This window comes from Octopus bimaculoides, chromosome 7 (genome assembly GCF_046866305.1).
Source record: "Octopus bimaculoides isolate indiv1 chromosome 7, ASM4686630v1, whole genome shotgun sequence".
Classification (NCBI taxonomy): domain Eukaryota; kingdom Metazoa; phylum Mollusca; class Cephalopoda; order Octopoda; family Octopodidae; genus Octopus; species Octopus bimaculoides.
Genome location: NC_142934.1, coordinates 32,214,273 through 32,231,511, shown reverse-complemented (window position 1 = coordinate 32,231,511; position 17,239 = coordinate 32,214,273). Strand labels below are relative to the sequence as shown.

General features: G+C 38.7%; 1 protein-coding gene across 2 annotated transcripts in view; it reads right to left on the bottom strand.

The window, feature by feature from the left end:
• Positions 1–17,239, bottom strand: part of LOC106881269 (biogenesis of lysosome-related organelles complex 1 subunit 2) — a 41,919-nt gene that overhangs the window by 22,742 nt on the left and 1,938 nt on the right. The window contains exon 1 of one of the 2 annotated variants that reach the window (XM_089355113.1): positions 16,725–17,142. The exons of the other annotated variant lie outside the window; for it this stretch is intronic. The gene's annotated coding sequence lies outside the window, so the exon portion shown is untranslated. Of the gene's footprint in view, positions 1–16,724; positions 17,143–17,239 lie in introns of those variants that run through there. 2 annotated transcript variants of the gene reach the window in all.

Here is a 17,239-nt window from a genome sequence, read left to right as displayed (position 1 = left end):
ACAAATATTTAGTTAAGCTTAAATCAAAATTAGATAGATGTGACTTTGGCACAAATAAGGAGGCATGAATCTTTTAACAAACAATAAAAGGACTGAAGTTGAAAGCATAAGGACATATGAACCTATGATGAAACACAGTACAGCTTATAATGATGCCAGTGAAAGAAAAACAGATACATGTCATGAAGTAACAATGAAAAATACCAGACAGTGTGGAAGATGTGGAAATGTTCACAGAAAAAAAAGAAGACTGTTATGCATTCAAAAGAGAATGCAGAAAATGCCATAGACTACACCATTCTGAAAAATTTTGCCATACAAAAGCAACTACATACTGTAACTGAAACCCCAGTCCACATAGGTGCAAAAATCAAAACTCATACATGATCAAAAAACAAAGCCCATGCTGGCACAGAAAACAAAATAAAGAATACCACTTACAAATCAGAATATGATTCAAATCAAGATGACTTGTATTTATACCCTATGGAAAACAAAGAAAACAAATGTCTTAGTAACAGTAACAGTAAGGAAATATTTTTTATCATAGACTCCTGTGAAAGTACAAAATAAAAATGAAAATAGTCACTAGAGTCAATGAAAACATATTACCACTCAGATTAAATAAACAGATGTACCCCCAAAATATTGATAAAAAAATACTGGGCAAATCAGTAAGTCTCCAAAGAGATCAAACTACCCTATGGAGAGTGAATGACACCAGAATACCATAATATGGTTCAGCAGTCCTCAGCATTAGACAAAAATTTTGATACCATATGAGCCAAACTTTTTGTGTGACAATGATCCAGGACCTTGTATGAAGTTGGGTTTGGTGCAAATCACCTGTAGTATTATATCATCAGATACCAAAAAAAAAAATAATAATAATAATGCAAAGGATAGAAGACCTTGAAAGTAAATATCCTGACATACTTTAGGGTATTGGAAAATTCCCAGAGAAACAGAAAATACACATTGTAGAAAATGCAACACCAGTGATACAATCTCCAAGAAAATATCCAGTGCACTTGAAAGATAAAATGAAGAAAAAAATTAGACAAAAGGGAAGATATTGGTGTGGTTTCAAAAGTAAATGAATCAAAAGATTAATTACATTTAGCAGAAAGAAAAATGCATATGCTTAGGTCCCAAACTAGTGAATTAAAAGAACTTACCTCAAGACATCAACTCTTGAGGAAATTTCCAAATGTTTAGCTGATGCTAAATATTTCACAAAATTAGATGCAGAATATGGATACTGGGCAATACATCTTGATAAGGAATCAAGTTTGCTTTCCTACTTCAATACACTTTTTGCTAGATACAGATACTTAAAGTGTCCTTTGAACTCAAGATGTCTCATGGCCAAATACTAGAAGACTGCACAGAAGCCATTGGTATGTCTGATGATATTTGCATGCATGGCAAAACAATTCAAGAGCATGATAAGAACATAAGGATAATGGATACAGCCAGAAGATATGGTCGAGTTTTCAACAAAGACAAGTGTCCAATAAGATAAAAACAGATCAAATTTCATGGTCTTATCTGGGATAAAAATGGCTCTCACCCAGATCCAGAAAAAATGCGACAAAATCAAACCAAAGTCCATACCTACAAAACATGAAGAATTTCAGCAATTTCTGGGTATGATCCAATAACTGAACCCTTACATACCAGAACTTAGTTTTAGAACAGCTCCACTGAGATCACTACTCAAGGAAGACACTGAATGGCAATGGAATAATACACATGAAAAAAGCTTTAGAAAAATTGAAAGCTTGTGTTCATAAAAACATCTACTTAACTTATTTCAAACCTAATGCAAAGACTGTGATCCAGGTAGATTCAAGCATGTTAGGCCTAGGTGCAACACTAATCAATGGTGCCAAGATTGTTGCTTTTCTTAACAAAAGACTGACTGATGCTGAGTTAAGATATGCAAACATAGAAAGAAAGCTATTTGCAGTTGTGTTTGGTTGTGAGAAATTTCATGCATAAATGTATGGGAAAGAGCTCTCAAGGCCAAAGCAGATTCGTTAAGTAAGATCAATAGAACATACCATGAAGACAAACTGACTCAAATTTGACAAATATATCTCAAAAAACAAAAACACTTTTTTCCTAAGACAGTTGTCATACAAATAAACAGGCTAGTTAAAATCTGCTTGTGACATATTTCAACTTCAAATTATGATTTTATTCAACATATTCCCCTCTCAGATTCACACACTTATTGCAGCAGTCCTTCAGTTTTCCTAAGGCCTGTAAAAGAACTCAGAAGGTTGGGCCTCCAACCAGGCCTTTCACGATACCCTTGTATCCAGGAACTTTCCAGCACCTTTCATGTGTGTGTGAGTGTGTATGTGTTTCACTTGGTGCCTGACTAAAGGAGCACCTATAGCATATCACTGAGGGACTACTTAATTTTTACCCTCTCTACTTGTCAACCCAAAGAGGTAAATTCTGTTACTGTTTCTCTCTCATTTTTCCATCCATTTCCAAGCTGTCACACAGATGAACACAACTACTAATGAAATGGACGACAGAACTTCAATTAATCTTTATACAACTCAAAGCAGTTGCTTTTATAGTTTAACAGTAAAATAAAAACCAGTTAGACTATTACTTTCTTGTCTTCAAACCATACCCATTACACACTTGGTGATACCTCACAATCAGACTTTAATCTGTCTCAACAAAGTATGGCATATCAACAACTACATGTAACTGTTACATATATATATATATATATATATATATATATCATCATCATCATCATCGTTTAAAGTCCGCTTTCCATGCTAGCATGGGTTGGACAATTTGACTGCAAGCCAAAAGGCTGCACCAGGCTCCAATCTGATCTGGCAGAGTTTCTACAGCTGGATGCCCTTCCTAACGCCAAATACTCCGAGAGTGTAGTGGTTGCTTTTACGTGCCCCCGGCACGAGGGCCAGTCACACGGTACTGGCAATGGCCACGCTCAAAAAGGTGTTTTTTACATGCCACCTGCACAGGAGCCAGTCCAGCGGCACTGGCAATGACCTCACTCAAATGATTTTCTAGCGTACCACCAGCACAAGTGCTAGAAGGCAACGCTGGTAATGATTACGCTCAAATGGTGCTATTTACAGAGCACTAGCACGGAAGCCAGACAACTGCTCTGGCAATGAACATGCTCGGACAGTGCGGTTAGTGCTCCACTGGCTCAGGTGCCAGTCATCGAGTATGGTTCAATTATGTTTTCACTTGCCCCAACAGGTCTTCGCAAGCAGAGTTTAGTGTCCAATGAAAGAGAGGTTGGCATATACATGTATATGTAACCATATATATATGAGGCCCTCTCTGAGGAAAAACAAATTCTTGAGTGTCATCCCCGTGGGAACTGTCCTGGGGCTGTTACTGTTTATAGTAGCACTCTTAGACATACCCATAGTCACTCAGACAGCCACTGTCACTAGTTATGCCAATGATACAAAATTATTACAGGCAATAAAGAATCCAGAAGAACACAAGCTTATGGAGGGACCTAAAGGCAACATACAAATGGGCTGAAGAAAACAACATGCAGTTTAATGCTGGAAAATTTCAAGCACTGCACTCTCAGCTCACAAATGCACTGCAGCCTGCATATACAGGATTTGAAAGCACTGCAATCAGAGAGTCACAAGCAGTGGGAGACTTGAGAATCAATATGTGTAATGATACATCATTTCATATGCACATTACCAAGATGGCAACAAAGTACAGACAAGTGGCAGGATAGATACTAAAGTCCTTCAAGACAAGAGACCGAGATGTCATGGTGACCCTGTACAGGACGTTTGTCGTCAATTGCCTGGACTACTGCTCTCATCTGTGGTCACCACATAGCACCAAACTAATAGTAAAACTTGAAGTGGTCCAATGTCACTACACTAATAAGATTGTAACAGTGCAGCAGATGAACTGCAGGGAGAGGCTGAAAAAGATACTTTACTCCCTGGAGTGAAGATGTGACAGATATGCAATAATCTAAATATGGAAAATTCTGGAAAGTCTAGTACCTAATTTCAACATCAAGTAACATACAAATGCCTGAACTGGACACCATTGCATTGTACCTAAGGTACCATCCATCCCATCTAATGTCAGGACCAGGTACTGCAATAGATTCCTCAATGCCCTGCAGAAAAAATTTAAATATACATAATGTGGACATAGATGTCTTCAAAAAGGAACTGAATATTCTCCTATTCACAACACAGGATGAACCAACAGCCTCGCATGCAGTGTAGATAAGGGCAGCAGTGCCAATTTCCCTCATATACCAAATGAACCAACAACTAAGGGAAAATCAACCAAAGAAGAATGACATGTAAAAGTACAAAATCATTGTGGTGCTCCAGCATTACCACATGGCTGAAATGAATTAAAAGAATAAAAGAATGTATATACGTGTGTGTGTGTGTGTGTGTGTGTGTGTGTGTGGGTGTGTGTGTGTGTGTGTGTGTGTGTGTGTGTTTTGCAAGATTCCTGGTGTGATAATGTGTCGAAACAAATATTGTTATATTTTGGGATGTTCTTTTTTTTTGTTTTGTGCCAAATATACAAATGCACTATATACTTGTTCTTCACTTCAGCTTTATTATTGTTCTTATTTTTGTGTTCTTTGCTTGAAATCTTTTGTCACACATCCTCTGACCTCTTCAGTGACTGACAAAATGAACTAAACAAGATAGGAGGAGACACATGGAATGGAGAGTCACTGAAGAGGTCACAGGATGTGTGATAAAGGACACTAAAATAGGAACAATGATAAAGCTAAAGTGAAGAACAGGTATATAATGCATGTGTTTATTTGGTACAAAAAATAGAAAAATACCATCCGAAATATATATATACAGGGTGTGTTGCTATTTTATATTTTTAATTTCATGCATGCATATTATTTGTTTATGATTTTGTTGACTACACTGTATAGTAGAGTCAGTTGGGCATTGTCTGTGAGAAAAACAGCACCATGACACAATTCACTCCGCCAGAAATTTGGAAACAATATGCTGTACTGCTTGGCATTCATGCTGGAAGCACCAACACGAATGTTTCAGAGTGTTTGGGTGTCAATCTGAGGATAGTGCAGAGGATTCAGTAAGAGTTGGATGAGTCTAATGCTGATTATGAAGGTATGGCAGCTTGTTCTGATAAGAAAAGAATTCCTGAATTTGTTGGTGAGATCCAGGCCATGATTGACAAAGATTCCTCCAAGTCAGTCAGGTCCATCACCAGGGACATGGGAGTGTCTGAGTTTCTTATCAGGCAGGTAGTGCACGAAGACATTTGGTATTCCTCACACAAGATGAGAAAGGGCCAATTTTTATCCCAAGCCATCAAAGACAAGAGAAAAGACTGCACTATGAAGCTTTTGAACAACAAACTTAAGCATCCCCTCCAACTAAACATGCTTTAGTTTTTCTCAGATGAGAAAAATTTCTGCCAGGATCAGATGGTGAACACACAGAACAACCGTTTGCTTGCTGTGTCTCCAAAACATGTACTGAGAGTGATAAAAAATCAAACACCCAGTCAGCATCATGGTGTTTGGAGTGATCACTAGTGATGGCAATGTTATACCTCCATTCAACTTCCCACATGGCCTCAGACACAACATGGAGGCCTACATCAAGTGCCTGGAAGAGGTACTGCTGCCCTGGGTTAAGGAGGTGGCTGCTGGAAGACCCCCATGTCTGGCAACAGGACTCTGCACCATGCCACACAAGCAGGAGAACCCAGTCATGGCTGTCAGACAATTTCTGCAACCACATTACCCCTAACATCTAACTCTCCAGACTGCAATCCCCTTGGTTATTATGTGTGGGGCGTAGTTGAGCGAGAAACCAACAAATCTCCTTGTAACACCAAAGATGAACTGAAGACAAGAATTATGGCAGCATTCACAAACTGAAACAAGGAGACCATCTAGAAGAGTTGCAGGAGATTCTGAAGTCGTCTGAAGGCTGTGGTTGAAGCCAATGATGATTTTGTTGAATAAATCTATTCTTTAGTATTTCAAGATATTCTTATGTAATTTTTGTAAATATATCTGTTAAAATGAGATGTCAGTGTTATTTTCATTTTTGCATAATTTAGACAACAATTTATTCACTGCACCCTGTATTTATACATATATATATATATATGTGTGTGTGTGTGTGTGTATCATATATATCTCTCAAGGTGGTGCTCCAATATGGCCACAGTCAAATGACTGAAACAAGTGAAAGAATAAAAGAATAAAAAAATATATATATATGTAGTGAAACTACCTATCGTCACTAGATACAAAACTGCTATCGCCATTCTTCTCATTTAAATATAAACAAACGCGAACGTAGGGGAAAACATTAAACTTGTCATCACGTGACTGATCATTATTCGAATCGGCAACTTCTTAGAACCGTTCCCGCCAGAACGCAAACTGACCAATCACGGCCCCTAATAAGGTCACGTGATAGAGTATATTTCTACCATCTGGTGAGCCAATAGTTTGTTATAAATAGCTTTAACTCATACCCAATAATTTGTCTCGGTCCAGTTTCCCTTTGAGAACTGTTCCGTGTACCACACGACAGCAGCAGCAGTTCCAGCGACCACTTCAACAGCTTCGTCCAGCCAACGATGACCACCGCCGTCGCCACATCAGCAACAAGAGTCTACTACTACTATCCAGCATCATCATCATGACCAACACGATTCTACGATTACTACTAACCAGCAACAATCTCTACCAGCGTCAACACGACTTACCAAACCTCCGCGGCACATCTCTCTCTTCGATTCTGTTAGGTGACTTAGCTTCACCACTATAATAAACAGACAAGAGATTTCAGCCTGCGATAAACGTCTGTCCTCAAGGCCCTGGCATCGAAGCCAAAACACAACTAGTGATAAGCTCTGCCACACTCAGCCAACTCACTTTCACATACAGAACTTTTCCTATAGTGTACTAAACAACTGGTATAATTGTTCACGTGTTATTGACTCTCTTTCTATCTGCTGTAAACACTCACACACATGTATCACTCACATACACACTTTTCTTTGCATGACGGCCTGTCTTTGATTATGTTATTATATGTCGCATTCACACTCTCACACAGACATACATCTTTAACGCCACAATAAATATCTCTGTTATTCATCTAATACGGTTGTGGTCTTTCATTACTGGTCATCTATGTTATCGTCGCATAATATATCATGTATATCATCCATCGATATAAAATTGTATGTTCGACCGTGTGACACGTTTATATAAAAGGAGTCCTGTTTTTCCATTCGTCACCATATCTCCTTTTTTGAGTTCGCACGGTCGTCCCTTACATATATATATATATATATATATATATATATATATATATATATATATATATATATATATATTTACAAGATGTTAATTATATGGCTGGTCATAGAGTGACCAATGGTTTTGCATACATAAAGCTCTTAGCCTTACAGATGACTCATCGGACTCCAATGGCCATGGACATATGACCTCTTTTCAAACTGGCGATAGAAACCATTACAGTCAATTAGTTTTCTAAAGAAAAAAAAAAATTATTATTCAGGTCACTACTTGGAATAGAACTCAGAACTTTGGGGTTAGTAGCCCGTGCTCTTAACGACTACACCATATGGTGTAGTGATTAAGAGCACGGGCTACTAACCCCAAGATTCCAAGTTCGATTCCAAGCAGTGACCTGAATAATAATAACAACAGCAACAACATTGAAAAAAGACATTGTCTGAGACTTAAGTGAGATGGGTTATCACCTTTGAATCAGTCTGGTCAGCAAATTTTTACAGACCTAATCACTAAACGAGGAATCTCTGCCTTTAGGATGATTTCAGTCTGCAATTATTTTTATATGGCCCTAATCAACAAATGGGGAATCCCACGCCTGCAGTAGGTAGCATTTAAAATACAGACAAGGGCTGTAGATCTCATTTCTGGAGTTTAAAAGTAAATCAAGTAAATTTTTTAGGATCCTTGCCCACTCTACTATGCAAAGCTTGTGTCATTGCTCCCATTCATATAAGACTGATTGCTCTAAGAGTCTCCATTTAATTGTGTATGCTTCCATGCCCTGTAATAACAGCACCAACAGTAGCTTCAACAAAGGCAGCAGCAACAACAACAGCAGCAGCAGGCCTGGGGCCAATAGAAGAAACACCAGAGGCAATAATACTACCAGCATTCAAGTTTGGAGAAACATTGGTTTGGCCGGAACTGTCTTTAAGCAACACCTGTACAATCATAGGCCCTCTTTTAGAATTCTGGAAAAACATTAGGTCACATCCCTGGCAAGCCGCATGTGGCACCTTAGGGATAAAGGAACTGTGACAGCTTCTATTTCCAGGTAGAAAAAGGGTTATATGTCCCTGGCGATTAGAGTTTGACAAGTTGTACTTTATGGATGTAAAACCATATAATTAACTTCCTGTAAATACATTACTGCTCTGGAGAGTTGTTCATAAATAACAACAGAAAAATATAATTTGCTATGAGAAATAACTCGACTTTTAGATTGACAACTCTCCTACTCTCTATCTATCACCATCAATCTATCTCTCTATATATATTTACCAAACTCTTTGATACTCACTCTCTCTGTTTATGCATTGATTCTTGAGCAAGTTTTCAGTTTGTTTAAAACTTCAATATATGTACAGGTTGTTGACTTACAACCACAATTGGTTCCGAATGATTGGTCATAAATCGATTTGGTTGTAAGTCGTCCTCTAGGCCTACATAGCTTTGTTTTATATTTTTACATTCTTAAGGTATATTCTCAGGTAAATGTCACACACAGCATTTTGTATATTATTATACTGGCATTAGTCAAAAATTCTGGAGTCTCAAGTAGTCGTCTTATAAACAAAAACAAGGTTGCTTCAATGGCTCCATGACAGGATAGTCATCCAACACAGAGGCAATTGATAACCAAACCTAGGGGAAGTTTTTGTTAGCTGATATCATCTGTAGACATGTTAATTTTTTTAAGAAATTAAACCTATTAGATTTCAACTAGACTATATATTATTGCTGCCGGGAGCTGACACGCCAATTGTCATTAAGTCAATCAGTGCACCAATTGTCATAAGTCAGATAGGTCGAAGGTCGATGACAACCTGTACTAGATCTTTATCGGTTGCAACGCTGCCAGTAAAAATATTTGTTGATCAAGCACATACCTTCTTTTAATAGTAGATTGTTATATAATGAAAGTCTCATTAGTTACTATGATGACAACAGTTTACCTATCTATCACCTCCCCCTCACACGCACACTCACTGTGTTTCTCTCTTAACATCAACTTTTTCTGCTTTCTTTCTTCTAATAAATATATTGTGATGTATATTTTGATTCCTCTCCTCTTTTCCCTCCCTTTGACATGTTGTGATGGCAGACAGATTCACTTCTCTTTTATAATATACTAGCAGTAATATCCATCGTTAATTGGGTAATTACTTTTACTGTTTCTCAGGCCGTTGTTGGCACTCCATCGCTTACAACGTCGAGGGTTCCAGTTGATCCAATCAATGGTACAGCCTGCTCGTGAAATTAACGTGCAAGTGGCTGAGCACTCCACAGACATGTGTACCCTTAACGTAGTTCTCGGGGAGATTCAGCGTGACACAGTGTGACAAGGCTGGCCCCTTTGAAATACAGGTACAACAAAAAGAGGAAGAAAGAGTGAGAGAAAGTTGTGGTGGAAGAGTACAGCAGGGTTACCACCATCCCCTGCCGCAGCCTCGTGGAGCTTTAGGTGTTTTCACTCAATAAACACTCACAATGCCCGGTCTGGGAATCGAAACCGTGATCCTATGACCGCGAGTCCACTGCCCTAACCACTGGGCCATTGCGCCTCAGTTTCTCAGGCCAAGAAGCTAGAAAAGTGGGTATATCATGTAGAAGAATAGCTTTACAGAATTCAGTTGACTGTGATGGCACTGAAAAGGCTGCTGGTCAAGTAGAACATCACTGTTCATATAGAAAAAGCATTGCGTGTCATGTGTGTGTTTGATGTTCGTTTTTTGACAGTCTGTTTTTAATTAGACATTTTTTGATTAGGAATATCAGTAATGATCTAATTAAGTAAGAGTGAAATGAAATTACAAATGCTGTGTCAGTGCACAATTAATATTGTACCATCGCATAATTTTTGTTGAGACAAATTTGAGCATTGCACATCGTACATTTGCTTAGTGTTCATTTTTTGATGGTCTTTTTTTAGTAGACATTTTTTTTTTATTAGGAATATCAGTAAGTAAGAGCGAAATGAAATTACAAATGCTGTGTTCTGTCAGTGTTAGTGCCGAAATTCCGACGCTATATTACAGGAATGGAAGGTAAGGCAACAGTAAGTAATAGTCCAATGAAATTACAAATGCTATGTCCAGTCAGTCAGATTTAGGTTTACTTGTCCTGTATGTGTGTATTATATATGAGACAAACGTGTAATAATTGAAGTAGCAAAAAGATGGATTTTATATACAAACTTCTGTTTGTTCTTCAAGTTGCAATCCAGCAACTTTTAGTGTTTGGCCCTGACTTTTATTAATGCTCATGGCAAAAGAAAGTAGGATAGGAAACTGTAAAGGCATAAATTTAAATGGGACATTAGATGGTATAACTAATATCCAAGGAAGGAAGACAGTGTCACGTTTACCACAACCAGTTTCTCTTAGGTTTGTGTATAATTAATGTTGCCTCTCTTGAACCATTTACTTTCACTTTATGGGACAAACAAACACACAAACGGACAGAATCTCTCTTTTGTTGACATGGAGAAAGCCTTTGACAGGGTTCCCCCGATCCCTTATCTGGTGGTCAATGAGAAAAATAGGGATAGATGAATGGTTAGTGAGAGCTGTACAGGGACGCTGTCAGTAAGGTGAGGGTTGGCAACAAGTACAGTGAAGAATTCCGGGTAGAGGTAGGGGTCCACCAAGGTTCAGTCCTCAGCCCCCTCTTATTTATCATATTCCTCCAAGCAATAACGGGAATTCAAGAAGGATGCACCTGGGAGCTCCTCTATGCTGATGACCTTGCTCTAATTGCTGAGTCACTATCAGAACTAGAGGAAAAGTTTCAGGTGTGGAAGCAAGGATTAGAATCGAAGGGCCTTAGAGTCAACCAAGCTAAAACCAAAGTCCTAATAAGTAAGAAGGTAGACAAAACACAAACCCCTTCAGGTAGATGACCCTGCTCGATCTGTAGAAAAGATGTAGGTAGAAACTCTATAAGATGTACCCAGTGTAAACTATGGGCACATAAGAGGTGCAGCAATATCAAAGGAAGGCTAACTAGGAAGATAGTTTTTGTATGTGGCAGATGCTCAGGAGCAATAAACACTGAAAATGTGCAGAGAACAATTACTGCCACATTCCAGGGAGAAAAACTAGAAATAGTTGATAGCTTCCATTACATAGGTAACCAAGTCAGTAGCGGGGGAGGGTGCACTGAAAGTGTAGCTGCTAGAATAAGAATAGCTCGTGCAAAGCTCAGAGAGCTCTTTCCTCTGCTGGTGACTAAGGGCCTCTCGCTCAGAGTAAAAGGCAGACTGTATGATACATGTGTACGAACAGCCATGCTACATGGCAGTGAAACATGGGCTGTGACTGCTGAGGACATGCGTAAGCTCGCAAGGAATGAAGCCAGTATGCTCCGATGGATGTGTAATGTCAGTGTGCATACACAACAGAGTGTAAGTACCTTGAGAGAAAAGTTGGACCTAAGAAGCATCAGTTGTGGTGTGCAAGAGAGACGATTGCGCTGGTATGGACATGTGGCGAGAATGGACGAGGATAGCTGCGTGAAAAAGTGCCACAGCCTAGCGGTTGAAGGTACCTGTGGAAGAAGCAGACCAAGGAAGACCTGGGATGAGGCGGTGAAGCATGACCTTTGAACATTAGGCTGCACCGAGGCAATGACTAGTGACCGAGACCTTTGGAAATATGCTGTGCATGAGAAGACATGACAAGACGAGACCATAACCTGTGGCCTTTACCAGGGGTGTAGCCAGCCCACTTATGTGTACCTTTCCTTCTTTGGACATAAAACCTTGCTTGCGAAGACTTGTTGAGGCAAGTGAAATCGAAATCGAACCAAATTCGAGAACTGTCACCCATGCCAACCTTCCTTCATTGGACACTAAACTCTGCTTGCGAAGACTTGTTGGGGCAAGTGAAATAAAAACTGAACCAAATTCGATGACTATCACCTGTGCCAGTGAAGCGCTAACAGCACCATTTGAGCAGGATCACTGTCAGAGCAGTTGTCTGGCTTCCATGGTGGTGGCACATAAAAAGCACCATTTGAGCGTAATCGTTACCAGTGACACCTTACTGGCACATGTGCTGGTGGCATAGGAACAAAACATTCAAGCAAGGTCGTTGCCAGTGCTGCTGGACTGATTCCTGTGCAGGTTGCACATAAAAACCACCATTTGAGCATGGCTGTTGCCAGTACTGCCAGACTGGCCCTCGTGCCGGTGGCACGTAAAAGCACCCACTACACTCTCGGAGTGGTTGGCATTAGGAAGGGCATCCAGCTGTAGAAACTCTGCCAGATCAGATTGGAGCCTGGTGCAGCCATCCGGTTCGCCAGTCCTCAGTCAGATAGTCCAACCCATGCTAGCATGGAAAGCGGACGTTAAACGATGATGATGATATATCTTATCTATTATAATAAACATGAAAATGTGTGTCTGTGTGAGGCCTATTATAACTGGAACGCCATTCTTACACACGCGCTCAACATAAAAATATAGAGAGTAAGAGTAAAAGAGGGAGAGGGAGAAAGAGAGAAAGTGATACATACAACGTCATAGATTAAACTTTCATCTCAGTATTCTTTACCTATTTTTCATAACATAGATACGTAAAAACACACACAACCACACATACATGACCTGTGACAACAACATACACATTGCTCTCAATCTCTATTCATTTCTCCCCCTCTTCCTCTCTCGCTCTCTCAAACGTATACACGTGCAAGTAAATACAATCATTCACATCGTGGTATATTTACAAAACATTGATGGCATAACTACAGAGTTGTATCCCCCAACTTTGGAAGGTCATAACTTTCATAAAAATGAATATTTTTTTATGAAATTTTCTATGCATATATTATTTATTATGTAGATTCCAAATATACAAAAACAAAGAGTTTTGGAAAGGGGTGGGGTACAATATTCGGAAATTCCACTTAAATTCCTCTTAACTTCCAGGAAAATGAATATTTTTTAATGAAATTTTGTACAAATGTACCTTGATGTATGTACATTTCAAGCATGTAGGAATTTTGAAGGAAATGACTGCAGGTTATTTTTGAGAAGTGTTCCCCACTCGGTGATGTTTCGGAGCAAGTCGTCCATATTTGTTTCATTTTTCTCTATTATGTGCTTATGTGCATCCTTAGATTTCTAATGAAGTAATAGACAGTGAAGAGAAGCAGTCATAAGAAAACTTTTAACTATCCCTATTCCTTTCTCTCCCCCTCTCTACCTCTTCCTCTCTCGCTCTCTCAAAAGCATACACGTGCAAGTACACAATCATTCAGTAAACTATAACTCATGTTCGTCAATGTTTTGTAAATTTACCACGATTTTCACTAGGTTAGTGTTTTAGGGTCAGGGTTAGGGTTTAGGATTAATGTTACGGTTACGTTTTTTAGGGTCAGGGTTAGGGTTAGGGTTAGGGTTAGGGTTTAGGGTTAGTGTTAGGGTTAGGATTAGGTTTAGGATTAGGGTTGGGTAATCGTGCGGGTGTTAATCTGAAAAATTACAGATATGTGAAAAGTACCGACCCTGCCATCTATTATAACTTTTGTTGTTCTGTTTAATATATACATAGATTATGCCTCCAAAGAAGAGAGTTTGCTGGGGAAAGACAGCAACCAGTTTAAAATGACAGCAACAGACTGCAGCAATTCACCACATTCCAGTAGCTAATTTGAACATAATGCAAAATGGTGCATCAACACCTTCTGCCCAATCTGATAGAATTCTGGCAAAACTGTTTAGCAACAGATCGCCAACAATTGCTTCATCACAAATTGCCATCCTAGCTCCTGTGAAAAGGGATTACCCTGCTATGTATAATCAGGGCAGTGCAAAAAGTTGTTTTGCACAAGCATTTGTATAGCCAATTAGACGGATGAAATTTACGTACGCTTAATAATTTTACGCAAAACAGCCTTCAGACTTTCCCTATTAATTTCATCGTCTTTTGAATTATGAACATATTTACATCATAAGGCTTTCTTTTTTAGTTGATTTTCAGCTAGCAAGACTTATCGTAGATGGCATAATAAGTCACACCCGGACAAGGTCGGGTTATACTGCTAGTATATCATAAAGCTGAAGATGTGTGTCTGTGTGAAGCCTTTTTAAAAGTGTATAGAAATCCACATTTTCCACTTTTTCATAAAAAATTTTATGTCAATGGAATTTTCTTGATGTGAACTTTCCAGTGCAGTAATTAGATTTTTAAAATTCCATTTACTTTGTGTGATTTAAGGGAGATTTGGCTGTTGTTTCTAGCAACTTTTATATTTCTTCCCTTCTACCTGGAATGGCGTTCTTACACATCCATTACGCGCTCAATATATAATATATAGAGTAAGAGTAAAAGAGGGAGAGAGAGAGAGAGAAAGTGATACTTACAAAGTCATAGATTAAACTTTCCTCTTAGTATTTTTTACCTATTTTTCATAACATAGATACGTAAAAACACACACAACCACACGTACGTGATCTGTGACAACAACATACATATAAACACATCAACATTATAGATATAATATTTACTTTCTGTGTCTATCTAATATAAACATGCGCACACATTGCTATTTTATAACTGTCTTCAGTTCTCCCTTCCTCTCTTTCTCTCTCTTCATTGCTCCCGCTCTCTCTCCCTCTTTCTCTCTCAAACGCATACACGCGCAAGTACACACAATCATTTACTAAAATATAACTCATGTTCGTCAATGTTTTGTAAATATACCACGATTTTCACTAGGGTGTTAGGGTTATGGTTAAGATTAGGGTTTAGGGTTAGGGTTACGATTAGGGTTAGGATTAGGGTTAGTGTTACGGTAACGGTTTTAGGGTCAGGGTTAGGGTTTTAGGGTTAGGGTTAGGGTTAGGCTTTAGGGTTAGGCTTTAGGGTTAGTGTTAGGGTTAGTGTTAGGGTTAGGATTAGGGTTAGGTTTAGGGTTGGGTAATTGTGCGGGTGTTAATTGTTGTTCTGTTTAATATATACATAGATTATGCCTCCAAAGAAGAGAGTTTGCTGAGGAAAGAAAGCAGCCGGTTTAAAATGACAGCAACAGACTGCACCAATTCACCACATTCCCGAAGCTACTTTAAACATAATGCAAAATGGTGCATCAACATCTGCCCAATCTAATAGAATTCTGGCAAAACTGTTTAGCAACAGATTGCCAGCAATTGCTTCATCACAAATTGTCGTCCTAGCTCCTGCTAAAAGGGATTACCCTGCTATGTATAATCAGGGAAGCGCAAAAAGTTGTTTTGCACAAGCATTTGTATAGCCAATTAGACGGATGAAATTTACGTACGCTTAATAATGTTACGCAAAACAGCCTTCAGACTTTCCCTATTAATTTCATCGTCTTTTGAATTATGAACATATTTACATCATAACGGTCTTTTCATTGTAAGGCTTTCTTTTGTAGTTGATTTTCACCTAGCAAAATCGTAGATGGCGTAATAAGTCACGCCCGGGCAACGTCAGGTTATACTGCCAGTATACATATCTATCTATTTATCTATCTATCTATATATATATATATATATATATATATATATATATATATATATATATATATATATATATATATATACATATATGTATATATGTTTGAGTTGTCTAAGAGACCATAAGTCAGGGAGAAGATGCACTCAGAAAAAATGCAGTCGTATAACTGTTAGTAGAGTGGGTATAATATCCGAATTTTATAGTATTAAGTATCTATCACAGCTGTTTCGCACAAAAATTACAATTGAGTGTTCGGCAACAAAACAATTATATAAATACGCTCATCAGAGGTAGCTGACATGGAAGAGAATATGGCAATTGCTCTCCACTTCTGGAGACGGAATAGCACAACCAGTTGGCACCTGCTGTAAAAAAGGTGGTGGAATGAAAAAAGGAAGAAGATATACTCAAAGTCAAGTCCCTTGGTTAGGTATATTGTGGCGCCAGCAAAAGTCATTATTGGAATTGGGAAAGTGTGTATCAATAATGTCGTTACTCTGTGGGGATGGGGTGTGTGGTGTGTGTAGCAGTGATATATGTATAAATTTTTCTGGGTGTTTTATATATATAGAAGCTTTTCTGTGGGCATAGGTATATCTAGTGCTGTGTTCTTTATTCTGTAAAGGATAAAGTTGTGAGTTTTTTATATTAGTGTACTGTGTGTAATGTATAATGTATGTGTGTGTAGGATTTGTTTATATTTGGGGGTATAATTTGCATGAGGGGATATTTGTTGGGGGTAGTGGAAAAAGGCTTTAGTTACTAATTACAAAATTTGTTGTTGTGCACGTTATGAGGCTATTACCCAGGTAATATTGAATATACATATATTTCATTCCATAATAGCTATCTCTGAAGAGCGCAGGGTTACGTAATCGGACTCTTACCTAACACTCTGTTGAACTCCTAGTGTGAAATCGAGTGGTAAGATCAGCCATAATCAGGAGCGTAGCTAGGGTAAATGGTGCCCAGGGCAAGCATCAAAATTGCGCCCTCCTCCCACCAAAAACTGGAAACTCTTATAGAAAGGACTTAATTAGAAAATGATCTTGGCGAAAATTGCACCCCTCCACCAACCAAAAAGTGGGAACTCACATAGAAATGACTTAATTAGAAAATGATCTTGGCCAAAATTGTGACCCCTCAAAGTGGCGTCCAGGGCATGCGCCCTGCTAGACCCACCTTAGCTACGCCCCTGACCGTAATGGATACATAATACTGTACACTTCGATTAATATATATTTGATAAGTGCTAAAGCACGAAACTCTTGGCTCTCAGGTCACTCTGCAGATTCCTGTATCTACAACACTGATGCGAAGCTCTTCCCTGTAAAGATTATTCCTAAAATAGATAAGAGGTGAGAGAATTCTCAGGTCATTTTCGTTAGACACACCCTTCCGC